The 23706-nt window shown below is 40.4% G+C and overlaps 1 long non-coding RNA gene across 1 annotated transcript in view; it reads left to right on the top strand.

Annotated features, from left to right (window-relative positions):
- The window catches only part of LOC120389345, a 32236-nt gene extending 8734 nt beyond the window's left edge, over nucleotides 1-23502 (top strand). Inside the window, exons 2-4 of the long non-coding RNA XR_005590882.1 lie at nucleotides 399-480; nucleotides 4306-4467; nucleotides 23340-23502. This is a non-coding gene — a long non-coding RNA (uncharacterized LOC120389345). The remainder of the gene's footprint in view (nucleotides 1-398; nucleotides 481-4305; nucleotides 4468-23339) is intronic.
- The last annotated feature ends 204 nt before the right edge of the window (nucleotides 23503-23706 follow it).

Raw genomic sequence — 23706 nt, 5'->3', positions numbered from 1 at the left:
CTGGTCGTCATTATCCTGATAAAATGTGTGTGGCACCATTGTATGTGAAGTTATAGGATTTTACTATATGGTGTTCTTAACACATGTTCCAAATTGGGGTTGGCAAATGGGTCTGTCTCAAACAAAGAAATGTGTGCTCTGCTTAACTTGCATTTAGACAGTAAACAGAGTAATCAAGCAGGAAGGGAAACAAAAGAACCTCCAAGAGGTGAGGAAAAAGCAACAGGGAACATCCTTCTCTGTAAACTCTGTTTCCTCAATCTTTCAGCTGGAAATGTTTTCCAAGAGGGGGACTGATACTATAAAAAGGAGGGATAAACACCCCCAAGATACCCCTTTTCACCGTCTCTCTCTCTCTCTCTCTCCCCCCCACCCCCCGCATCGATTCACTGCACCAGAAGGGACAAAGGAAGCAGCCATTGAACCAGAAACGGGTCCTGACCGAAGAGGTTTGGTCAGTAAGACTGCTGAGAGCATTTGGTGAGAAAACTTTGCTTTAACTATAACAGTTTGTTAAATTAGGCACCATTTGCTTTTTATCTTTATTTTACTTGTAACCATTTCTGACTTTTATCCCTCATTACTTGTACTTATTTAAAATCTGTCTCTTTGTAGTTAATAATCTTGTTTTATTGTTATCTAGTCCAGTGTGTTTAAATTCAAGTGTTTGTGAAACTCCATTTAGGGTAACAAGGTGTGTGCATATATTTCTGTTAAAGAAATCTGAATTAGTATTGTCCAGGAGAGGGCTAGGCAATACAAGACAAACATTTTTTGGGGGAAATCTAAGACTGGGAGTATGTTTGGGGTCACCCTGCAGCATAATTAAGACTGCAGCGTGCGCACATAGACATAGCTGGGAGTGACTTGCATGCTGGATGCTGTTTATGAGTGTCATGGAGTCACTGGGCCAGTGCTCTGGAACTACTCCATACAAAGCTAGTCAGGACTCTGGGGGAGCCTCCTCTCCCTGAGCATATTGTCTGTCACCAGGGCAAGAAGCTTACACAGCTTCGACCTTCCTGTGTCTGACCTTGGAGCATTCAGCATCCCTTCCTCCCTGTGTGCTTCCTGCAGTGAGTCCACCTGGGCGGGACTCCTGGGGAAGCCAGAGGGCCCTGCACCCCAACTCCATCAATCAGCAGTGAATCTCAGCCAGCATGTAGAACAGAAGGGTTTATTAGTTGACAGGAACCAGGGGCGGCTCTAGGAATTTGGCCGCCCCAAGCACGCCAGTCCGCGGCTCCGGGGGACCTCTTGCAGACGTGCCTGCGGAGGGTCCGCTGGTCCCACGGCTCTGGTGGAGCATCCGCAGGCTCGTCTGCGGGAGGTCCACCGGAGCCTCGGGACCAGCGGACCCTCCGCAGTCATGCCTGTGGGAGGTCCACTGGTCCCGCGGCTCTGGTCGACCTCCCACAGGCATAACTGCGGAAGGTCCGCCGGAGCCGCCTGCCGCCCTGCCAGCAAAATGCCGCCCCAAGCACGCGCTTGGCGCGCTGGGGTCTGGAGCTGGCCCTGACAGGAACACAGTGTAGAACAGAGCTTGCTATCAGAAATCAGTGACTTTCAGCCAAGTCCAGTTTGAGGAATCCTGGCCCAGATGCCCTGGACTCCCCCCTCTTCTAGTCCCCCCAGACAGACTGCCAGCTTCCAGTGACCCAACCTCAGACACTCCTGTTGCACCTCCTCCTTGTCTTTGTCTCCCTTAGTGGACAAAGAGTCACCTGTTTATCACCTGGTGGCATCCCCCTCTTGGGTCTCAAGTTATGAAGGGCACCGGTCTTAGAATACGTGCAGGCAGCTGGAGCAGACTCACCTGCCCCAGAGGTCTCAGCCAAAGTCACACACCCCTATTTACACCACCGAGGTATTGGTGCAGCACACAGGTAGACTGAGGCACACATAGTATTCATGCAACAAACCTCGATGCCAACTCTGCCCACTTATCTACACCAGCGACACCATCACAGGACCTAACCAGATCAGCCACACCATCACCGGTTCATTCACCTGCCTGTCCACCAATGTAATATATGCCATCATGTGCCAGCAATGCCCCTCTGCTATGTACATCGGCCAAACTGGACAGTCTCTAAGGAAAAGGATAAATGGACACAAATCAGATATTAGGAATGGCAATATACAAAAACCTGTAGGAGAACACTTCAACCTCCCTGGCCACACAATAGCAGATCTTAAGGTGGCCATCCTGCAGCAAAAAAACTTCAGGACCAGACTTCAAAGAGAAACTGCTGAGCTTCAGTTCATTTGCAAATTTGACACCATCAGCTCAGGACTAAACAAAGACTGTGAATGGCTTGTCAACTACAAAACCAGTTTCTCCTCCCTTGGTTTTCACACCTCAGCTGCTAGAACAGGGCCTCATCCTCCCTGACTGAACTAACCTTGTTATCTCTAGCCTGATGCTTGCATATTTATACCTGCCTCTGGAAATTTCCACTACATGCATCCGACGAAGTGGATATTCACCCACGAAAGCTCATGCTCCAAAACGTCTGTTAGTCTATAAGGTGCCACAGAACTCTTTGATGCAAAACAGTAAAACTCACATAGACTCAACAGTAAGACTCATATACAACATAACAAGGGAAAATCCCCACTTCGTCACATCGAGCAGTCCAGACTGGAGGCTGCAGCAACAAAGCATTGGAAAGGCACCCCAGCTTAGAGGGCAGGGATGACACAGTTACTCATTAGTCTGGATTGTAACCTGGTATGTCACAAGCACAAAAACATTTACAATAAAAATTGTACATACTAATAAAGCTAAAGCTGCAGTAAAAGGACAAGTACAGTTTGGGATTTAAGTTCAAGTTTTCTAGTCATTTTAAATAGGCAAGTTGATTCAGTACAAATCCCTATGAGCAAAGGAATGTCTTTCTGTATTAATAATCTTAATCTTAATAATCTCTTATTTGATGGAGAAAGCTTGTGATACATTTTGAGTTCTCTATTTTTTGTTTTTGCTTTGAGTTTTAGAAGCACATTAACACCATTGGCAGCAAGATAATGGAAAACAAGTTCAGATTATTGTTAGTAATTCTAAGTGATGTTGCTGGTGATGTATGAGACGGACTGAACACTGCGTGACTCTGCAGTGCTCAAAACAGCAAAAAAGATTGTTTTGACTAGCAAGCATGACATAGAAACCAGAGGAATAAAGCAGCAAGGTGTTATCTTTACAGAGTGACATCTTCAGCTAAAGGGACACTAAATGTACAACTCCAAGTACTTTACTACCCTTACTAGTCTCTTGTGGATGTTAGATCATTTACTTACAACACAACTTGAATTTTAACCTCTCCGTTGTATTAGCCACAAAATTCTCCAGCTACATCCCCTGAGAAAAATTTCCCATCAGAACTCAGAATTCTCACTTTAAGGCACAAGTATTTTTTTAATGTTTCCTCCTTCTTTCTAGCTTCTCTTTCTCTTTGTCGGGCACATTTTCCCCAAAAACTGACACACATTGATTTCTATAATGACTTCTGCCGTCTCCCCAAATCATTCCATGAGGCCCTTATTGCATGTTAGTAAGTAACTGGGATTTTCTTTCCCATTTTAGTCTTTAGAAAATAAATCAAAGAAAGAGAGAGTATAATTTTTTTAATTATTTTTGTTTACTGGAAAGAATTTCATATTGACAGTTCATTAAAATCCCCAAATCCCAAAATTTCAGCTCTGTGGCTCATATTTTAGAATTTGTATTTTCTTATATTTGAATTGTAAAAGAGAAAGGATAGAATAAATATTTTAAGGTAAATTCACAGTATCAATATGCAGTCTGGGTCCTGCATTTTACTACAGAATTCTCTATTAAGGGCATTTTGTGTGAAATACATTCCTGTGCAGAGGTTCAACACAATGACTATGCAAGACTTAAATCCTCAAAATAAGGCCGAAGTGGAACTTAAGTGGTGTATACACCTTGTGTGGGCCCTTTGTACCAGGGTGCATTTCACCCTTTTGCAAGAAGCTGGGACTTCATGGGAAGTGGGAGGAGGAGGTTCAGTATAGTCATTGGAATGGATATTGCAGCCTGCAATTCAATAAATCCATAGAATATAACTCTTCAGTTATAACAATCAGCTGTGTGATGAAGAAATGTAGACAAACTTTTAGACAAACTCAGTGGAGGAGGGCTCTACAGTGTATCCAGATTACACCAGGAATATTGCAAGTCTGCATATGCTGAATCAGCATCTGCATGCTGAAACAACTAGATAAACACTTTAAAGGGCTAACAACTATGAACATAAATAATCTATCCTTAATATTGCCTAGATGGAGAGATGGTAACATGACTTCAGCAAGCAGCAGCTGGAATCCTACAGCCATGACCCCTGCTGCAGAGTTGGAGACAAGGCTGGAGAAGGGATTTTGAAAGCTTGATAGAGCACTGAACTGGACAGGATGAAGTCTTTGAGGAAAGCTGGACACATGAAGGTAAACTGAGTTAGATGCCCTTTACAGGAAGGGATTGAGGTAGATAGTGCTCCAGAGAGTAAAAGCACTAGAATACTAAGGTTGAAGGCACAAGACAGTAATGACAACATAAAGCCAGATCATCCTCCTTATCAGGAATATTTCAGTCTCAAAAACTTCAGAAAAGCAGAGGCCTTGCTAAGCCACATAGTAGTAATGATGATTATAAACTCAGGCTACGTTTTAGTCATGGGTATTTTTAGTAAAAGTCATGGACTGGTTACGGGTAGTAAATAAAAATTCACGGCATGTGAACTGTCCATGACTTTTACTGTATACCCTGACTAAAACTTGAGGGGAGGGGTGGAAGCTCAGGGGGACGGCCCGGCAGCGCCGTGGGTGGGTGGGGGGCATGGCTGCTGGGGGGGGCAGCCCAAGGGCGGTGCCATGGCTGCTGGGGGTGCGCTGTAGATTCTGGGGGGGAAACGTCCCAGGGGGTGCCACGGGTGCTGGGGGAGAAGGTTGGCAGGGCTGGGGCAGGTTCCCTACCGGGCTCCTGGGAAGCGGCGACCTCCAGCTCCCTAGCTCCATGTGCTGCTTCCTCTCCGCCCCAAGCCCCAGTTCTGCAGCTCCCATTGGCTGGGAACCACAGCCAATGGGAGCTGTGGGGGCGGTGCCTGTGGGCAGAGGCAGCATGTGGAGCTAGGAGCTGAGGGAGGGGAGTCCCTGTCACCTTTCCAGGGAGCCCCGCCCCAGGTAAGCACCGTGCCACACCCCAATCCGCAGCCCTGAGCCCCTGCACATCCAAACTCCTGCTTCTGGAGGGCAGGGGGGCCCAAGATTGCCCCAGCAGCAGCCAGTGCAACTGGCCCAGGGACTGCCTAAGCTGCTCAGGTGGCTCCTGGGCCAGCCTCCTGGGCTGCTCAGAAGTCACGGAGGTCACAGAATCCGTGACTACTGCGACAAACATGGAACACTGTATCTAAAACTATAGCTCACAATAATACTACTTTCAGATGCTCAGTGGAATTTGCTGGAAGAAAAAGTGCTTAATAAATGTTAATTAGTTGCCCTTGTGAACAGGTAGGAAAGTATTTTACTCCATTTTCTGGAGAGAGAGAGAGGCACCAAAATGTTCAAAAGCCTGCCAAAGGTCACAGAACGATTGAGTGGTAGAGCTGGGAATCCAACCCCAATCTTCTGGCTCTCGCTCTCGTGCTATGACCGTTAGCCTGCTCTTCTCGAGACAGATGTATTGACTTCTGGACAGAGAATTTCAGAAAATCAGAATCATCGAGCTCTTTGCAGTATTTAAAATGGCAAGATTAAGAGAAAAACAAAAAGAACAACATTTAGGTTTAGAAGTGTAAGCAGAGTCTGAATGAGCTCTCCCCTGACATCTAGTGATGAGCTGGGGGAAAAGACTACAGGAACAGTCTGTGTTTGCATAGACACACCTGTTCTGCCTAGGTGTGTGACATCATGGAGCTGCTTTGCCAAAATTATCAATTTTGGCTGGTTTTGGGTTACAAATCACTTTAGAATTCAAATACGGGGCTAATGAAATGTTGTTATCCTTATTGTATGTGTAAACTGTTCCCTGATTGAGGGAGTCAACCTAAACTGACCCTCCCTTGTTAGGCAGTAGGTAGGGATGCCAAACCACAAACAAAGATGAGTGGGTGAGAACAGTTGTCTGCTTGGTGATGGGGACTCTGTCTAGAGAGTCCTAGATGCCATTTGATCTGCTCCTCTTCAATATTTGAAGATAGAACTGATCAGACGCAATTGAGACTTTGTTTTTGGTTGGTGGTTCCTGGAGGAAATATCACTGCTGAGCAGGTGTAGGAGCTAAGTTTTAGCTGATGTGTGGGAGGCTGTTGCAGTTAAAGACAATACAGAAACTGCACTGGCAGTGAGGTTCCCCACAACCTGCAAAAATCACTGACAGCTGAAGTCACTGAGAGCTGCGTTAAGTGGCGAAAGCTCAGTGTGTGACATGCAGAGAGGCAGCAGCATCAGAGAAACAGTGGCAGCAGTGGCCAGCAGCATCTGAGAGGTGGGGGCAGAGAGCCAGCAGTGGAGCCATTGCTCAGTGTTCCCATCCCGCCTCTGGTGTGGGAGGTGAATCCCTGTGAATGCACCTCTGAGCTCTGGATCCTCGCTAGCCAAGGCCTGCCAGCTGTGAATGGGTGCAATGGAGGGAGAGGTGAGTGATGTGTTAAAGGGACGTTTATTCCTTAGACTTTCGAAACTAAGGCAAAAGACACTGCCCAACACACTGTGAGGTGGGGTTTGCTTATGGTTGTTTGCTTTTGAATGTGGTTGTGGTTTTTTCCACAATGCTGGGTTCCTTTTCCCTTTTAATAAATGTTCTTTTGTTATACACAGACTAAGTGATTTGCAAATGGAGAAATATTGCCTCTCAGAAGCACCCTGGGATGGTGTTGTTTTCCCAGACTCCTGGGTGGGGGCTTGAGCTGGTTCTGTTTTGTATTGTTAAGAGGAACCCCTAAATATTGAAACAGAAAACTTACAGATGGGAAAGGAGTACTTAGAGTAGAGATGTTATTGGGAGTAGTAGCTTCCAAACAAACTAATTTTACTTCTCAAATCCTAGAATCATATAATACAACTATGGGAGATGGCAATGGAAAAAAACAGATTGGTTGTTATAATGCATGACCCCCAAACAATACAATATAATATATTTTTCCTGAAAGCTTGAATATACATGCGTATCTTAACCTGTGATCATGCAGTTAAATACTGTCAGGCATATAAGAAAGAGGTTAGCATTTATTCTTATAATTGTCTTAACTTTTGCAGTTCTTGACCTGTGTGTATGTAGTTGTACAATCATAACATTGCATTTAACATAGCTTTTTGCATGCAATTTCCAATTAAAAAAATAACAAATCCCTAATACTTTAACTAATGCGAACCAGTCTGTAGAGGCCAGCTGATCCTTGTTTATGCGATTAGTAAACTGTGCACTTGAAGACTTAAGTCACCTATGTCAAAGATCAACTAGTGGCTGTTAATATTGCAGGAAGTACATATTTCTGCCTATGAAACGATACATTTTTATCTGTACAGAAGAGATAAAGTTGTTTAAGGGGTTGTTGGTTTCAAACATTTGTAACTTTAAAAATACTGAATTGATTTCTATGATTCTGTGGTTTAGTTTGAGGTCTCAGTTGGCATATATGTACTGCATACATAGCCTGGGTTTGTGGGGCCTGGACTAGCTGACTCATGTTTCCAAGCCTGGGCTTGCGTGGCCACACTGCAATGGAAATTTGGGCCTTGTAACCATGCGTCCACACTGCACTATGCAGAACTGAGTCAAAACTTCAGCTTCTGTACGTGTGGACTGACATATCGCAGGCTTCTTAACACTCTCATCAGCTGAAGATGCTCAACAATGAGTTGTTGGAGAAACACAGCTAAAGACGCTCCACAATGAGTTGTTGGTTACAGTTAATCAGATTCATGACATTTGCAATCTGTTTACTGGACAAGCACAGTAGAAGATTTGGTTCATTCTACAAACATGCAAAGGAGTCAGGAGTGAGCTTTTCAAAATTTGGCAAGTTTAAGTGTTCTTTAAATCCACTGAACCAACTTTCTTGAAAATTGGCTTATTTCACAGATATAATTGAATGGGGACACAAAATGGCACAACTGGATGCATTCATGGACTAAAACCACCCAAAGCACTTCCATCCAGCTCTCATGGGATTTGAAGACAAGTTATTAAACCAAGCAAAGGCACTTGTCTTTAATGATGTCTATGAGAATTTCAGGCAAGGTGGATAAAAATCAATGAATTAAAAAAAAATTGGATTTTTTTCATTTAAATTGGCTTTTTTTGATAAAATGCTTTTTGAGGAAAAAACCTATCTAAAGGTAGTTTTAATTAAGATACATTATATCTTATGTTCAAAGATATCTCTTCATGAAATAGGGATTATAAATTCTAATTCTATAGTATGAGACAATATATTCATGTAATGTTTAAGAAAAGTTTTGTAAATGAGTTCCAATAGTTCATGGATTAGGGACCCAATCTTACAGGGTTTTAGGGGCTTCTGTATAGATTATTTACCCAATGGGACTCAGTCTAGAAGATACCCTCAGAGATGCTTAGTTTTGCAGTTCTCAAACTGTGGATTTGTCTCGCCAGATATAACGTGCTTGCTAACAGCAAAAATGTTTATAAATAAATAAATAAATATATATAGATAGATGAGAAATAACAGACCTCAACCCTATTATCCCTCTGCAAATTTGTGTACACAGAGTCAATCCCTTACCTCTCTCTATAAGTGCAGCGTTTCAAAAAGTTCAATGAATAGAAGATTGTTGGGAGGCGGAATAGATCTGAACAAGGAGAAGAAGACTGGAGATAAATGTGAGAAGGGAGGGACAGGCAGTAGAGATCATAGAATCATAGATTATTAGGGTTGGAAGGGACCTCAAGAGATCATCTAGTCCAACCCCCTGCTCAACCAAAGCAGGACCAATCCCCAAATGGCCCCCTCAAGGATTGAACTCACAACCCTGGATTTAGCAGGTTAATGCTCAAACCACTGAGAAATAAAAGTGAAACTGTTTGAGCAGTGTTTTCCAGAAGTCTTGAGGTCTTTTTGAGTGTAGCCTTCATTGATTTGAGATCTACCGTACCATTCTCTCACTAGAAGGGAAAACCTATAATGGCAGTAGGCCGTAAAAGATACCCAGTTTGGGAATATTTTAATGAAGTTCCTCTACCTGTGGGTAAGACAGGTTTGTGTGCAAAATGTAAACAGTGCAACAAAGAAATGCAAGGCCTGGTTACCCAAATGAAACAACATCATGAGAAGTGTTCCTTCTGAGGAGGAAGCTGCGTTGAAGATGATGAAACATGCAGGATCTTTAGGTTGGTAAACTTTTTTATTTCATACTTCTTTCTTAAGGACTGCCTGTATTCCTTCTGGACTATTCTTGAATTCTCATGTTTGAGCAAAAAATATAGTTGTTACTCTATGGTACTATCATTTTAGATGCAGTTGTGATAAAAATAAATAGCTCAAATAGGCAGATCTTCCTTTTACAATTTCACCTTTAAAGTAGTACTGAATGTCAGTGAATGCAATGAGGAATACTAAATGAGCAGTATGGTAATAATAATTAACTGCATTGACTTATTTTGTTTAGGAGAATCCATCCTCATACAGGATTCTGAAGACTATCCACCTTCAAGATCACCATCATTTTCTATAGTTTCAGTTATCTGCCAATGATAGTCACATCACGTATGTCACATAGCCACAATATAGCACCTGTAGCAAAAAGAAAAAAAAAATCTCCCATCATCCAGAAACAACCATAGATAAGTTTGTGATAAGAACCAGCAGATTACAAAAAGAGGTAATCTGATGAAAACATTGCCTGGCTTGTTTATACAACAAACTCTCCTTCCGTATGATTGAGAACCCCCACTTCATTAAGACCAGGATACAGCCCACCCAACAGAGCAGATGTCACAGGCAAATTGCTGGATAAAGTGTATGAAAGAGAAATTGAGCAGTGTGCAAAAGTTCTAGAAGGTGAAATTGTTAACCTGAGTCTTAATGGGTGGAGCAATGTCCACAATGATCCTGTTGTATGTGCTTGTGTGACAACAGAAGAAGGGAATGTCTTCCTTACAGAAACAATTGATACATCAGGAAATGCACACACAGGAGAATACTTACAAGAAGTAGTAGTAAAAGCTATAACAAACTGGGGGGAAAAAATTCAAATGTCTAGTACACAGCTTGGTCACAGACAATACTGCAAATGTATCCAAGATGAGAAGAAATTATTTAGAAGAGAGTGAAGAGAGTCCTAAGCTAATAACACATGATTGCAGTGCACATTTGATGCACCTCCTAGCCAAAGACTTCAGTGTTCCAGAAATAAAGGCTAATGTTGAAATTGCAAAATATTTCCGTAACAACCACTTTGCAGCAGCTGCTTTGAAAAAACTGGGAGGAACCAAGCTAACTCTCCCACAAGATGTGCAATGGAACTCAGTATTGGACTGTTTTGAGCACTATATCAAGAACTGGCCTAATCTGATGACAGTTTGTGAACAAAATCATGAAAAAATAGATGACATTGTCACAGCCAAAGTTCTCAACATTGGGTTTAAAAGAAACGTTGAACACATACTGAGTACCCTGAAGCCTATTTCTGTAGCCTTGAACAAAATGCAGGGCAATAGCTGTTTTATTGTGGACACTGTTGAAATTTGGAAGGAACTGAGTGAGATCTTAAATATGCAATGACCGAGTTAAATTACAAGCATAAAAAAAACAAATGGGACAAGCACTAGCTCCAGCTCATTTTCTTGCAAATATTCTCAATACTTGGTACCAGGGTCAAACCTTAACTGCTGAAGAAGAGGAGTTGGCTATGACATGGACATCCAGTAATCATCCCTCCATAATGCCAGCTGAAATAAACTTCAGAGCTAAGGGTGAACCATTCAAGAAATATATGTTTGCTGATGATGTTTTAAAGAAAGTAACACTAATAAACTGGTGGAAGTCACTTAAGCACTTGGATTCAGAGACTGTTGAAGTGATAATCTCACTTCTAACAGCACTAGCTTTTTCTGCCGGTGTAGAAAGAAGAACATAAGAATGGCCCTACTGGGTCAGACCAAAGGCCCATCCAGACCAGTAAACTGTCTTCCGACAGTGGCCAGTGCCAGGTGCTCCAGAGGGAATGAACAGAGCAGGTAATCACCAAGTGATCCATCCCCTGTCACTCATTCCCAGCTTCTGATAAACAGAGGCAAGGGACACTCTTCCCTATATTTTCTTTCTTTGGACCAGGGGTTCTCAAACTGGGGGTCACAAGGTTACAAGGTCATTACTTTGGGGGTCATGAGCTGTCAGCCTCCACCCCAAACCCCGCTTGCCTCCAGCATTTATAATGGTGTTAAATATATTAAAAAGTGTGTTTAATTTATTTGAGGGGTTGCACTAAGAGGCTTGCGATGTGAAAGGGGTCACTAGTAAAAAAGTTTGAGACCCACTGCTTTGGACTAATTCATTCCAAATTGAGAAATTGTTTGGGACCTGAAAAAACAGGAAAGCTTGTTTTTCTTTTCGAGATAATGAACAAACAGGAAAATGAAGATGAAGATGACTGAGTTAGCTGCAGGAAGCCAATATTTTAAGTTTCTCATGTCGACCTGGCTGACCTAGTCGATTTAATTTTTGTTTTTGTTTTTTTAAATATTTCATTTAACTATTTTGGTTAAAAACAATTTTAACAAAAACAAACCTGATTTTAAAAATCTTGAATGTTTAAATAAATTCAAAAATTCATATGCTTGTTTTGTTAAAATATTATGTTTTCTGTTGAAGAAAAAAATCCAGAATACATAACTTTGTTGTTTTAGTTAAATAAAACAATTTAAATGTCTGTCTGGTGATGTTCTCCTCCTAATCCAGCATGGCAAGAAAATCCTCCCAATATTAGTGATTAACCTATTGAATTGGAGATAGTTAACCTCCCAATGACTTCATAAATATCTGTTTCAATTACCTTTGGTAAATAAATAACCAAACAATCATTCATTTTCTGATATAGCTGTAAAACTAATCTGAAAAGTTTTCAAAATAAATTACTTTAAAAATGTATAGTGTGTACCTTCTAAAAATGAAACCTACATCTATCTCTGAGTTGTGAAGAATATGTATTAAGGTTATAACAATCAACAAGAATGCACTTCTTTTATGTAGAAATCCATGATTAAATCGAGTCTTCCTGACTGGTGATTTAAATAGTTAAATCAAATCCACCCTGATTTCAGGTTTCAGACCTCAGCCATTTTTGCTTTGCATCTGTCTTGTGGTAAGAATTTTTAAAACAAGAAAAATATTTTTTTACCCTTGCAAAAACCAGAGATGGCTGAAGGGATTTTTGCTCAAATTTTTGATAAATAATCATTAAAAATGTTCACCATTAGGCAGAGACCAGTGTGGAAAATTGCAGTGCAATAAGTGAATATTTCAGAAAGTGATAAGCATATGAATAGAAAAGGTTGCAATGGAAACTGTACTGCTCCCTGAAACTTTAGTGGCTTCCACCAGGCAAGCATTATTATGTGAACATAAATAGATAATGACAAGGTGGAACTTGGTCAACCAATTCAGACTAATTCCTACTTTCTTCATGCCCATAGACCTTTAGATTTTTTACCAAAATAATGATTCTAATAAACAATGGTTACCTTAACTTTATTTCCAAACAATGAAACAGTCTTTGATGAATTATTTCACTGTCTATCCCCAAGTGCCCCTCTAAACTTAAGCCTTCCCCCCCCATCCCACCCCCACTCCCTGTGCCCCTGCAGCCACACAAGCTCTGGCTCCATATATTATTCATTACAATCAAATAAGACACAGTGGTGGCTCAGTAAACTTGCTTTTCATATCAGAATTGCTTTTATTGAGTAACACACACTGCAGACCCTAGCTTCCAGCAGCCAGGGCTGAAATGAGCAATTCTCTCATTGTAATAATGTGCCTCTGTCATCTCCTTATTATCAGCATGATAAAAGATGAAATATTCACAGATGCTGCCCTCCTAACCTGATCACAGCTTGATATTTGAGCTTTGGAAATGAGTTTTATAAGCTTTAATATACTCCTTGGCGGAGTGACCCCTGAAATTAAACATTATTACAGAGCGGATATTTAAAAAGCTGGGGCCGCAAATTACATCAAAATGAAAATATTAAGGAGTATTACGACTATACCAAGTGGGAGCTCACTGCTTTTGAAGCTGTGAATGCCATAAAACTCAGCACGGTGGTGTCAAAAACATCAGAAAAAATAATAACAGCATAGGCACCTTGACTTCAGTTATTTTATACTTTGGTCCTAACTAAATTATTGGAATGGATTTTTTCTCCTATGGGCTGGTTTTCCAAGAGGAAAAAACACATTATTCTCTACTTTTCATGCTTGGTTTAAAATGCACCTTTCTCTTTTTCAGTGCAAACACAAATAAAAGAAATACCTAAATATAATGAAACTGAAGATCCCAGTAAGAAAAGAGTGAGAAAACATCACTAGATAGAGCCTTTTGATTCAATTTCCACTGTTACTGCTATTTTGATGAACAGATTTCCACTAAACCCTGGAACATAAAGTCAAATGTACACATGAGCTGAGAGATTTTCTTTCACATGAAAAGAGGGGGAACATAAATTACAGATATTTCAGATATTAATCTTGAATTTTTATATTGAATATTTAAAAAATTCTAATATTGACTAATTATAACTTCTTGTAGAATGATTGTACCTAGAAGCAATGTGTACTTTATGCCTCTAAGTTATCATGTGTATTTACATGATGCCTGTTAAAATATCTAATTCTTCACTTCTGCATGTATCCCTTGACCACCAAGCTAGGTCATTATCTGGTTTAACTTTCAGAATATGTGTGAAAATACAGTTTCTACAGCAGATTTAGCAGATGCAGAGTAAAGGTGACAAATCTGAGGATCTGTCCCAGATTGAGGTGTCAACAGAGGAGGTTTCAGGGCAAACTGACAAATTAAACAGTAATAAGGCATCAGGGCCAGATGATATTCACCCAAGAGTTTTAAATAACCTCAAATATTAAATTGCAGAACTACTAATTATGGAATGTAATCTGTGTCTTAAGTCAGCTCTGTTCCTGATGACTGGTGGATAGCTAATGTGATGCCGATTTTTAAAATACGCTCCAGAGGCGCTCTTGGTAATTACAGGCCAGGAAGCCCAGATTTTGTGTAACCGGGAATAGTTTGCTTACAAAGGAAATTGGTACATAATGAGACTCGGCAACTGCAGGAATATTGAACTGATACTAGGTGTGGATATTTTTAGGACACAAGCGCTGGCAGATGTTTGACCACAAATTTGCTTTGGCAATAGTTGATGTATATGATAATGACCGAATGGGTAATTAATATGTTAACCTATAGGATAAAGGCACCCCAGTGTTATGAGCATGATGTGGACGTGGGAGGCTAGACATCCAAATGAATTTTCATGGTAGTCCCCAAGGCCTGTAATAGGCCAAGCCACCACGTAAGCAGGGGTGGTGAGCTTTCCATCACTGACCCTTCAGCTCTTTCTTGTCATCATCTACCACCGAACTTCAGGCATTGGGGTCTGGATGATCGGACACATTTGGCATGCCAGAGACAGGGCTGGTCCTTTGTCTTATCACCAGATCCCTAAGGAAGGGTGTGAGTGTGTAAATATATGATTATGTGCAAGGAATGATAGCAAAGATATTCGCAATACTATATTACTGCTATTTGTTCATGCAGTTTAGAGCTTTCTTTTCTTTACTGATTTTGTTAATAATAGTGACTAAGGCTTTGCCATTCTTATGTTCTTATGAAAGCTGCAGAATTCTCGTTTTAAACATTTTTAACATGCAGTTTCATGATTGTACTGTGGTATATGAGTCCTTGGCTGTGGATAACAGGTTTCTTGGTGTGTTTGGGGTAGTTACTATGAAGGTAGGTGTGGTGATCTGTGGGTTTCTTTTATATAGTTGTCTTACGGTTCTACTGTTGAAGCTGATTGTTGTACCCAGGAAGTTGATGCTAAGCTGTGAAACTCTGTATCTGTTTCCCAGACCTGAAGAGCTCTGTGTAAGCTTAAAAGCATGTTTGTCTTTGGAAAACAAAAAGATAAAATAACCAGAACTAGAAAAGACCAGTTTGAGTTAGCAGAAAAGTTGTACTGACAGGAGTGGATAATTGATATGAAAATGAGCAACTAATATGCATGAGAAAATATAACAAAAGTTATAAATAGTCAAGCTTAAATGGAGGGAAGCTGAAGCTGTGTATTGTCCAGTGCTGGAGGTGATTGTGTGGTGACCATCCTGATGAGCTTCCCACTTGTGAGTAATTGATCATGACTTACTGACTGTTTTGCCTTAATTACTCGTTAGGCCCATCTGCTGTGTTGAATCTCAGTCCAACATTCTGGTGAGTCAGCCAGTTTGACCTCTTGTCTTTAATTAATAATATTTGTAACCCATTACCCATATCTTATTTTATATTATATATCTCTAGGCCTTGTAAAAAAAATTGACAGCTGCATTCAAACTTTGTGCATTAGGGCATTTGCTAGTATGTGTATAGCTTTCAGCCTATTGATACATGGTTTTGAGTTAGATATCTCTGGTACTTTGGACATCACCAAGTCAATTTGATTGTAATATTCTCTTGACTGATCCAACCAAAGCTCTTCCTAAATTGAGCTCAGCAGGAGTAAGTCCAGTGACCTCATAAATAGTGGAAATGATTGCAAATCAGAATTCATATATGTTCCTGTCTCAGTGGGTATCCATATCCCCCACAAAGGAAGCAATCATCTCTTTCAAATTTCTGTTTGCCCTTTCACTCAGATATGTTTGAAGATAATCTAGAGAGGGAGATTTTGCAGTATATGTCTGGCAGAACTGTTTCCTGAAATCCAAAATAAATGTCTTATGTCGAACAGCACTTCTCAGTAATGTATATTTCAACTATTGCCCTAAAACCTTTCAGACTAAGGCTATAGTGCCGCAAAGGTCTTTAGCTCATTTAGGCTTTCTTTGACTTTTTTACAGGCCCCCCAGATAAACCTTTTAATTTAATGATAAAATAGCATCACCATTGTTTTCTTTCACTATTCTGTGACTTTTGTAATTGTTAATATTCGTTATATGGCACTTAAACCAATAAGGACTCATCTCTAGTCTTTTGTAGGTTTCCATATCTTACGGCATTTCCAACGTTCTAACAGGTACCTCCATTTCTCTCTCTAGCTACTGAAGGATTGACAGGTTAGTGACACTTTAATAACAATAGTAAACATACTTCTCCCAACTTACTTCACAAAGTTTGTGAAATGTGGGTCCTGTTCTTATAACTTCTCCAGGACTTTTCTGCAGTGTTCCCTTTTCTTCAAGAAAACATTCCCTATTAAACTTATTTATTTTTGTAAAAAATATTTTTTTTCTTAAATTAATTAATCTTGTTACTTTAGAACAGTGGGTCTCAAACTTTTTTACTGGCGACCCCTTTCACATAGCAAGCCTCTGAGTGTGACCCCCCCTAATAAATTAAACACTTTTTAATATATTTAACACCATTATAAATGCTGGAGGCAAGCGGGTTTTGGGGTGGAGGTTGACAGCTTGTGACCCCCCACTTAATGACCTCACGACCCCCTGAGGGGTCCTAACCCCCAGTTTGAAAATTCCTGCTTTAGAAGGACATGCAAGTCCAAGAGAAGGAAGAATTGGGCAGCCTCAGGGTTGTAACAGTCTGTCTATTTTGTCTTGCACCAACACGGTGTAGGCACATTCACCCATTCATCAGAGAATTAGGATCCCAAGATGGCTAGAAAGACCTTGGTAACAGTCTTATAAGAAAGATGATGATAGAAAATTGATGAAATACAGATCAATAAGCTTCTTGTCTGTAGAGTACACAACCATTCAAACCACCATGGGCAAGAAGAATCTCTGACATCAGATGAAACATATTTATTCAGGGCATCTACAATATATTTGCAAAGCTTTAAAAGCAGGTACTAGGCACTTCAATTTTTCATAAATAGGGGAAAGTACTTTATACCACTGACTACTGTGAGGCATTTATAAATAATAAATATCACAACAGCTTTTAAGATACAAAATGCTTTTATTCTCCCACTTTTTATTTGTATTTAGTTGTTTTAAATTTAAAAGCTTCTGTTTCCCTGGTAGAGCCATCCCACTCATTTTCCCATTCAGATTTTATTTGAACAAAAAAACCCACAACTAATTCAACATACTTTATATTCCAACCTCCTCACTTTTATAACCCTAAGCATGAGTTTGTTGCCTCAAGGGTCAGATGAGCTGAGCAGTCATGACAGTGATCAATGCAATATATAATACATCCCAGATGTTAGTCTGGGCTCTGGGAATCAAGAAGAATTTGTGTACCTCATGCTGTCCCAGGATTTGATGTCTGGATTCCACAATGATGGGCCATTTAGAATTGCAGAGTGATTACAGATCAACTGCCGATTGTAGGTAAAAACTGCAGCATGGAAGGCAAAGGCTGTACAACAGTCATCAGTGGTTCCAGCTCTTGTGTCAAATAAGAGGAACAGAGACTGAATAAGATAAAAATGAAGATATTCCTTTAGCCTCTTTCTATTCCTGCTTATTCTATTCCTTCCTTCTATTCCTCTTTCCATTCCTACTTAGCTTCAGATGCGAGGATCTTCAAGAGTAGAGGTGTGTAAACATATTGAGGCCACTCTTGCTACAGAAGCGTGTCAGCTTTCCAAGGAATGGTGATTGAGGGGAAGCATCCAAGTCCATCCTTACTCTGTAACTAGCTCTGTCTGTCTTCTCAAGCATAAGCAATTGCAGACACAGCCAGAGAACACTCATATGAATTTAAAAAATATTTTATTTTTTAAATTAATCTAATGCTTATAAAAGGTGATGGATTGAGAGAAGATTAAATGCTCCATTTATCCATAAAATAGATACTGCATAGGCTACAGCAGAGTAGGCTCACAGTCAGGCTTCAACCTTGAATGCAGGAACACCTCTGTGAATGAAAGGGTTAATTTACACTCCATATCCTCTTTGCTGAGACTGCCATAAGGCTGATAGTCTCAGTTGTGATGGTGTTTTCTTTGATGTTGACCCCTGTCCAATAAAAATTGTATTGGGATACCCAACTTATTTCAGACAGATCATCCAAGTCAACAGACCATGTGACTGAGGGTTGGATTTTGGTTTGGGTAAAAGGCTTATATTCTATCATCAAATCCCAGAGCTAATTAGGCCCTCAAAATTGAGTAAAAGCATCTGCTTCATAAACAGTGAATGTTCTATGCTCTTTTATAGTCTCTACAGTCTAAGGAAGTACATCGAGTGGGAAAATGTTGGGAACAGAATAGTAAAAAATTATTTATTTACTATTCAGTGTAATTACTTTTAATTGTGCTCAACAAGTCACTACATCAGCGTAGGCATAGGGCTTTGAATGTTAACTAAAAATAAAAGAGCGGCAGAAAATAAAGTTTCCCTTAATGGTTTCTTTAAACCCAGCAATAGTATATTGGATAGAAAGTCACAAAGATTTTTCTAATTTGGGAGAGGAAAAACCAGGTACACCACAGAAATTTCTTTCTAGTCTGCATTGGAACATTTTCTGCCTTTTCTGTCTTATGCTCATAAAAGAATACTAGCTCCGTAAAACAATAACTTCTCAAGAAAAGCAGAGGATATGTTGCCCACTAAATAGTGATTTTCTGAGGTTGTATATGAGACTGTCAAACTGTCTGGATCGGCTCAAGAGCATGAGGGCAGCCATTTAAGAAGCAGGGCACAAACCCCAAATTGGTTGTGGGTTCTATACTTAGATTTCGTTATCCAGTGTGATCTCATCCACTATAACAGCCTGAGCATAGACTCACAGACAGTCCTTTTGGGTACTCTGATCTATCCTGTCACTAGGCAAACTTGCCTTTGCTGTTGATGGTCCCTTAAACCAAAAATCACAATAAAATTCAGGTTACTCCCAGTCCCAAAGGACCAGTCACTTACCCCATGTCAGTTGCACCTTAGATGTCACACCAATGACTATGCTTATAGCCAATCCTATGATAAACTACTTAAAGATTTGTTAACTAGGAAAAAGAAAATGTTGTTTACAAGGTTAAAACTGGTAAACATACACAGACAAATGAGTTACAATCTTAAGACTCCAGCTATGTATTCCTCAGTGTTCAGTTGAGGACTAGGGGCTTTGGCATGAGCTGGCGCCTGGTCTGTCAGTGTCAAAGAGACTTTCTTCTTTCTCCTGCTATTATAAGAAATCTCTCTGAATATGAACATGATATATTGTCTTTAGTCAGTAGGTCAGTGTATTTGCCAACTATAGGTGAAAACTTGCTTCACTAAAATGACTTTGGTGATAGATGGCGCAGTTACACATAAACCATAGAAGCGTCCCTTACAAAGCTACTTTATTATTTCTTCAGTCTTATTGGTGGGGCTTGGAGCTTTACACTCCTACAAGAAAATAGTGTAGCCTCTGCTCCAAAGAGCTTCCAATTTAAATTAAACAATACAGATGTAAGAATTGGAGAGTTGTGACATAAATCTATGTAAATCTGATTATGTAGGCAGGCATGCTTCTTACTGGTTATAGATTTGTATGCATGTTTTATACTGTATATGTGTGTAGCTTTATATAAATGTTTATGCAATAAGGCTTAGGGTTTTTCTTACAGTATTTTGTATATTTCTGAGCAAATGATTAGTGGTACAAGAAGCTGATGGATACAGCTGTGATGGCTATTGCAGATATGGGTTCTGATTCCCCTCTAAGGGCTTATCTGTATGGCGATTTAGTGCATAGCAAGTTGGGGGTGTGAATGTAGAGCACAACCTCCTTCTGCACACAACAGAACTTTTAATGTGGCAGCAGGGTCCACACTGCCAGTTAGTGTGCAGCAAGCTAGTGCACAGTAGGTTTACACCATGGTTTGCCATGCACTAGTATAGCTAAGTCATATGGACAAGCTCCAACAATGTAAATCCAGAGTTACTTGGCTGAAGTCAATGGACTAGATTCTCCTCTTATAACAAAATTAATTGGTGTAACTTTATTAAGTTACCTCTTATCTTAACCCATGTAAGAGGAGAATGAGGCCCAAAGGAATTACACTGGGGGAAGTGAGATGAAATCAGGTTTGTAGTATCAGTGGAACCCCAGTTGTCTAGTGTATTTTCAATTGGCAGATTGGTTTGTTTTTGTTTACTTCTCTTTTCAATACTGTACAGTTACTTTAGCATTAGATATTTTCTATTTCTGAGTCACTCTTGAAGACATATATTTATAAGAGATAGTGAGTAAGTTATCTACAACACAGCAAACACAAGTTCTTCAAAGATTATTGGTGCTGAATCTCAACATCCATAGTGGTTTCCTTTATTTTGTCGTAGGTATAAATCATGGGAAGTATAAATCTTGTGCACAGGGTCATATAAAAAGGCAAACAAATCCTGTGTGACATTCCTATCACATTTTTAATATCTCACATAAACTTTTCCTATTGCATTCTGGGGAAAAGGCACACAGAGAAACTAAACTAAATTACTATAGTAAACATGCATATTGTAGACTAAAAGCCTGGGTGAGCTAAATTAAAGGTCCTGCAAAATTATTTAAAGCTGTACCTAAAATTTACGCTATTTGAAAGATAAACACTTACACATAAAAATGGCTCTAAGTGCCTGAAGGAGCAAGTGCTTTTTTTTTTTTTAATTCAAAAGGCAGCAGGTTCAGGAGGAGTAGTAGAAGCAACAGCTGAGGAAAAGTCCTGGACCAGCATACCAGGCTATACTATGACTAAAAGAAAACCCATTTCAGCACTTGGTTGAAATGTGCAGTTCTCAGATCAACGGAGGCTGTAGAAGATGTGTACTTGCCTATGGTTAGGTTTAAGACAGATGTTAGTCTGGAGAATACAGTCAGAAGTCAGAGCAGCACTAACTACGCTTTCAGTGAGTGATATAATCACTTAGATGGTGGGAAAAGGGATTAGTAGTGTATTATTATGAATATTTATTACTTGTATTACCCATGTGCCCCTAGTCAAAGACCTGGACTCACTGTGCTAGGTATTCTACAAAGCAGAACAAAAAGACAATCCCTACTCCGAAGAGCTTAAGTATATGACAAGAGATGACAGATGGATACAGACAGATAGGAGAGTCCAAGGAAACAATTAGACAGTATTGATCAGCATCATAGGCAGTGGTCTCAACACACCAGTGGCCTAACTGCTAACTGCTGTCAATTATTTTTGTAGGCATCACAGCAGAGGCCAGTTTTAAAGAGGAATTCGAAGGGAGAAAGCATGAAGTTGTTTGGAAATTTTAATACAGCGTTTCTCAAACAGGGGTTGCTGCTTGAGTAGGGAAAGCCCCTGGCGGGCTGGGCCGGTGTGTTTACCTGCCCTGTCCACAGGTCCGGCCGATCGTGGATCCCACTGGCCATGGATCGCTGCTCCGGGCCAATGGGAGCTGATGGAAGCGGTGTGGGCCGAGGGACTTACTGGCCACTGGTGACCCCTGTTTGAGAAACCCTGATTTAATAGGTGAGTAACAGAGGCTGGTATCATGGGCTGATTGGAGGTGGGAGTCGACATGGCAACAAAAATTATTCAAGGTATGAAATAGCTTCTGTATGAGGACTAGGACTTTTCAGCTTGGAAAAGAGATGACTAAGAGGGGATATGATGGAGGTCTACAAAATTGTGACCGGTGTGGAGAAAGTGAATAAGGAAGTGTCATTTACCCCTTTACATAACACAAGAACCAGGAGTCACCCAATGAAATTAATAGGCAGCAGGTTTAAAACAAACAAAAGTAAGTACTGGGCTTGGATGACTAGGGATGGATCATTCGATGATTGCCTGTTCTGTTCATTTCCTTTATAGCATCTGGCACTGGCCACTGTTGGAAACAGGATACTGGGCTAGATGGACTGTTGGTCTGACCCAATATGGCTGTTCCTATGTTCTTATTACCCCAAGATAAAGTGTAGAGGGAAAAGAGAAAGGGACCAAAGATGGAGCACTGTGGAACCTCCACAGAAAGTTGGAGTGGAGATAAGGAGGCTCCTCTGGAGGACATACTGAAGGAGCAATTAAAGAGGTAGAAGGAAAACCAGGAAAGGATAGAGTCATAGAAGCAAAGATAGCACAAAGGTTCAAGAAGAGGAGCATGGCCAACTGCATTGAAGGTGGCTGACAGATCAAGGAGGATGAGGATGAAGTACTGGCTCTGAGCTTTAACTAGGAAGAAGTGGTTAGAAACTTTGGTGAGAATGGTTTCAGTGCAGTGCAAGGGGTGGAAACCGAGTTGGAGCTAATCTAGGAAAGAATTGGAGGTGAGGAACTTTGGACAGTGATGATAGACAGGGTGTTCAATGAGATTAGAGATGAAAGGGAGATGGGGTGGTAGTTAAAGAGACAAATGGGGTCAAAGGTGTTTTTTTTAAAGATGGAAAAGACTAAAGCATGCTTGTCTTGTGAGGGGAAAGAGCCTGAGGAGAGGAGAGGTGAAGAAGAAGGATAAGTGAGGGGATGAGGATAGATGTGAAGGACATCAGGAGATGGATTGGGATGGGTTCACTGGAGGAAGTGGAGAGGTTAGAGGAGGAACAAGGAGGTGAAGTTTCTACATATGTGACAGGAGAAGGAGGAGAGAGTTGTAGGAGGGAAAGGGAAGGCAAGCTGAGGAGAGGGGAGAGCACATAATATTTTGTCAATTTTCTCTTGGAAAAAATCAAGATCCTGTTCAGAAAAAGATGTGGGGCAGAAGGTAAAGACAGTTAAGGATTAAAGCAAGGCTTTGTCATCTGAAATTGTAAAGTGAAATATCAAGTGACCAGGCAAATATTTCCGAGTGTAAAGTCAGTTAAACACGGGGTAAGGACCACTAATGTTCAGTCACCAGAGCTTTGTACAGGGATTGGAGATGAATAACTCATCATTATGTGATCTTCCAAAAATGTTAGCCAGTAGGAAATTTCCTTGCTTTACACTCCATTAGAAACAACAAGAATGAACAAAGTTTGTGTATCTCCCATTTTAAGAATATGTGCAGCAATGAAACATCTTCACAACAAGCTTTCCTTTAAAGCAGAGAGAGTTAAATTAGCAATTTGATGAAGATGTCCCTGTAGTTACAAGTTATCAACACTGCCTTTTAGATAATGTCCCTGTTTTCTGCCACAAACCATGAATGCTAATTATGTTGACTTTATAGGGAGACCTTCTGACCAAGAATCACCTGCAACAGGACATCTCATAACACAGATGCACGAAAGATGATTTTACCATATATATCCTGTTGCACATTTGAGAAGCATTTTCTTTGCATGGTTAAGTCTTTGACTGTGGCAATTAATGCTAAACTACAAAACAGAATAAAAAATACAAGCATGAGAAGGGGTCAGCTTTTCAGACTAGTGAAAAATACTTGCTTAGGAAAAGAACATGCTGAACATGATCTATTCCAGCTCACAGAAGAATCACCAGTGAGTCAGAGAATAGTAAACCAAACTTCAAAGCCTTCAAAAGAATGGCCATTCCGCTAATTTCCTTCCAACTTCCTATGTAGCACAAGTGTCTAG

Source organism: Mauremys reevesii, linkage group 23 (genome assembly GCF_016161935.1).
Source record: "Mauremys reevesii isolate NIE-2019 linkage group 23, ASM1616193v1, whole genome shotgun sequence".
Lineage (NCBI taxonomy): Eukaryota > Metazoa > Chordata > Testudines > Geoemydidae > Mauremys > Mauremys reevesii.
The sequence above is the reverse complement of the archived record's forward strand: the minus strand, read 5'-3'. Positions and strand labels throughout refer to the sequence as shown.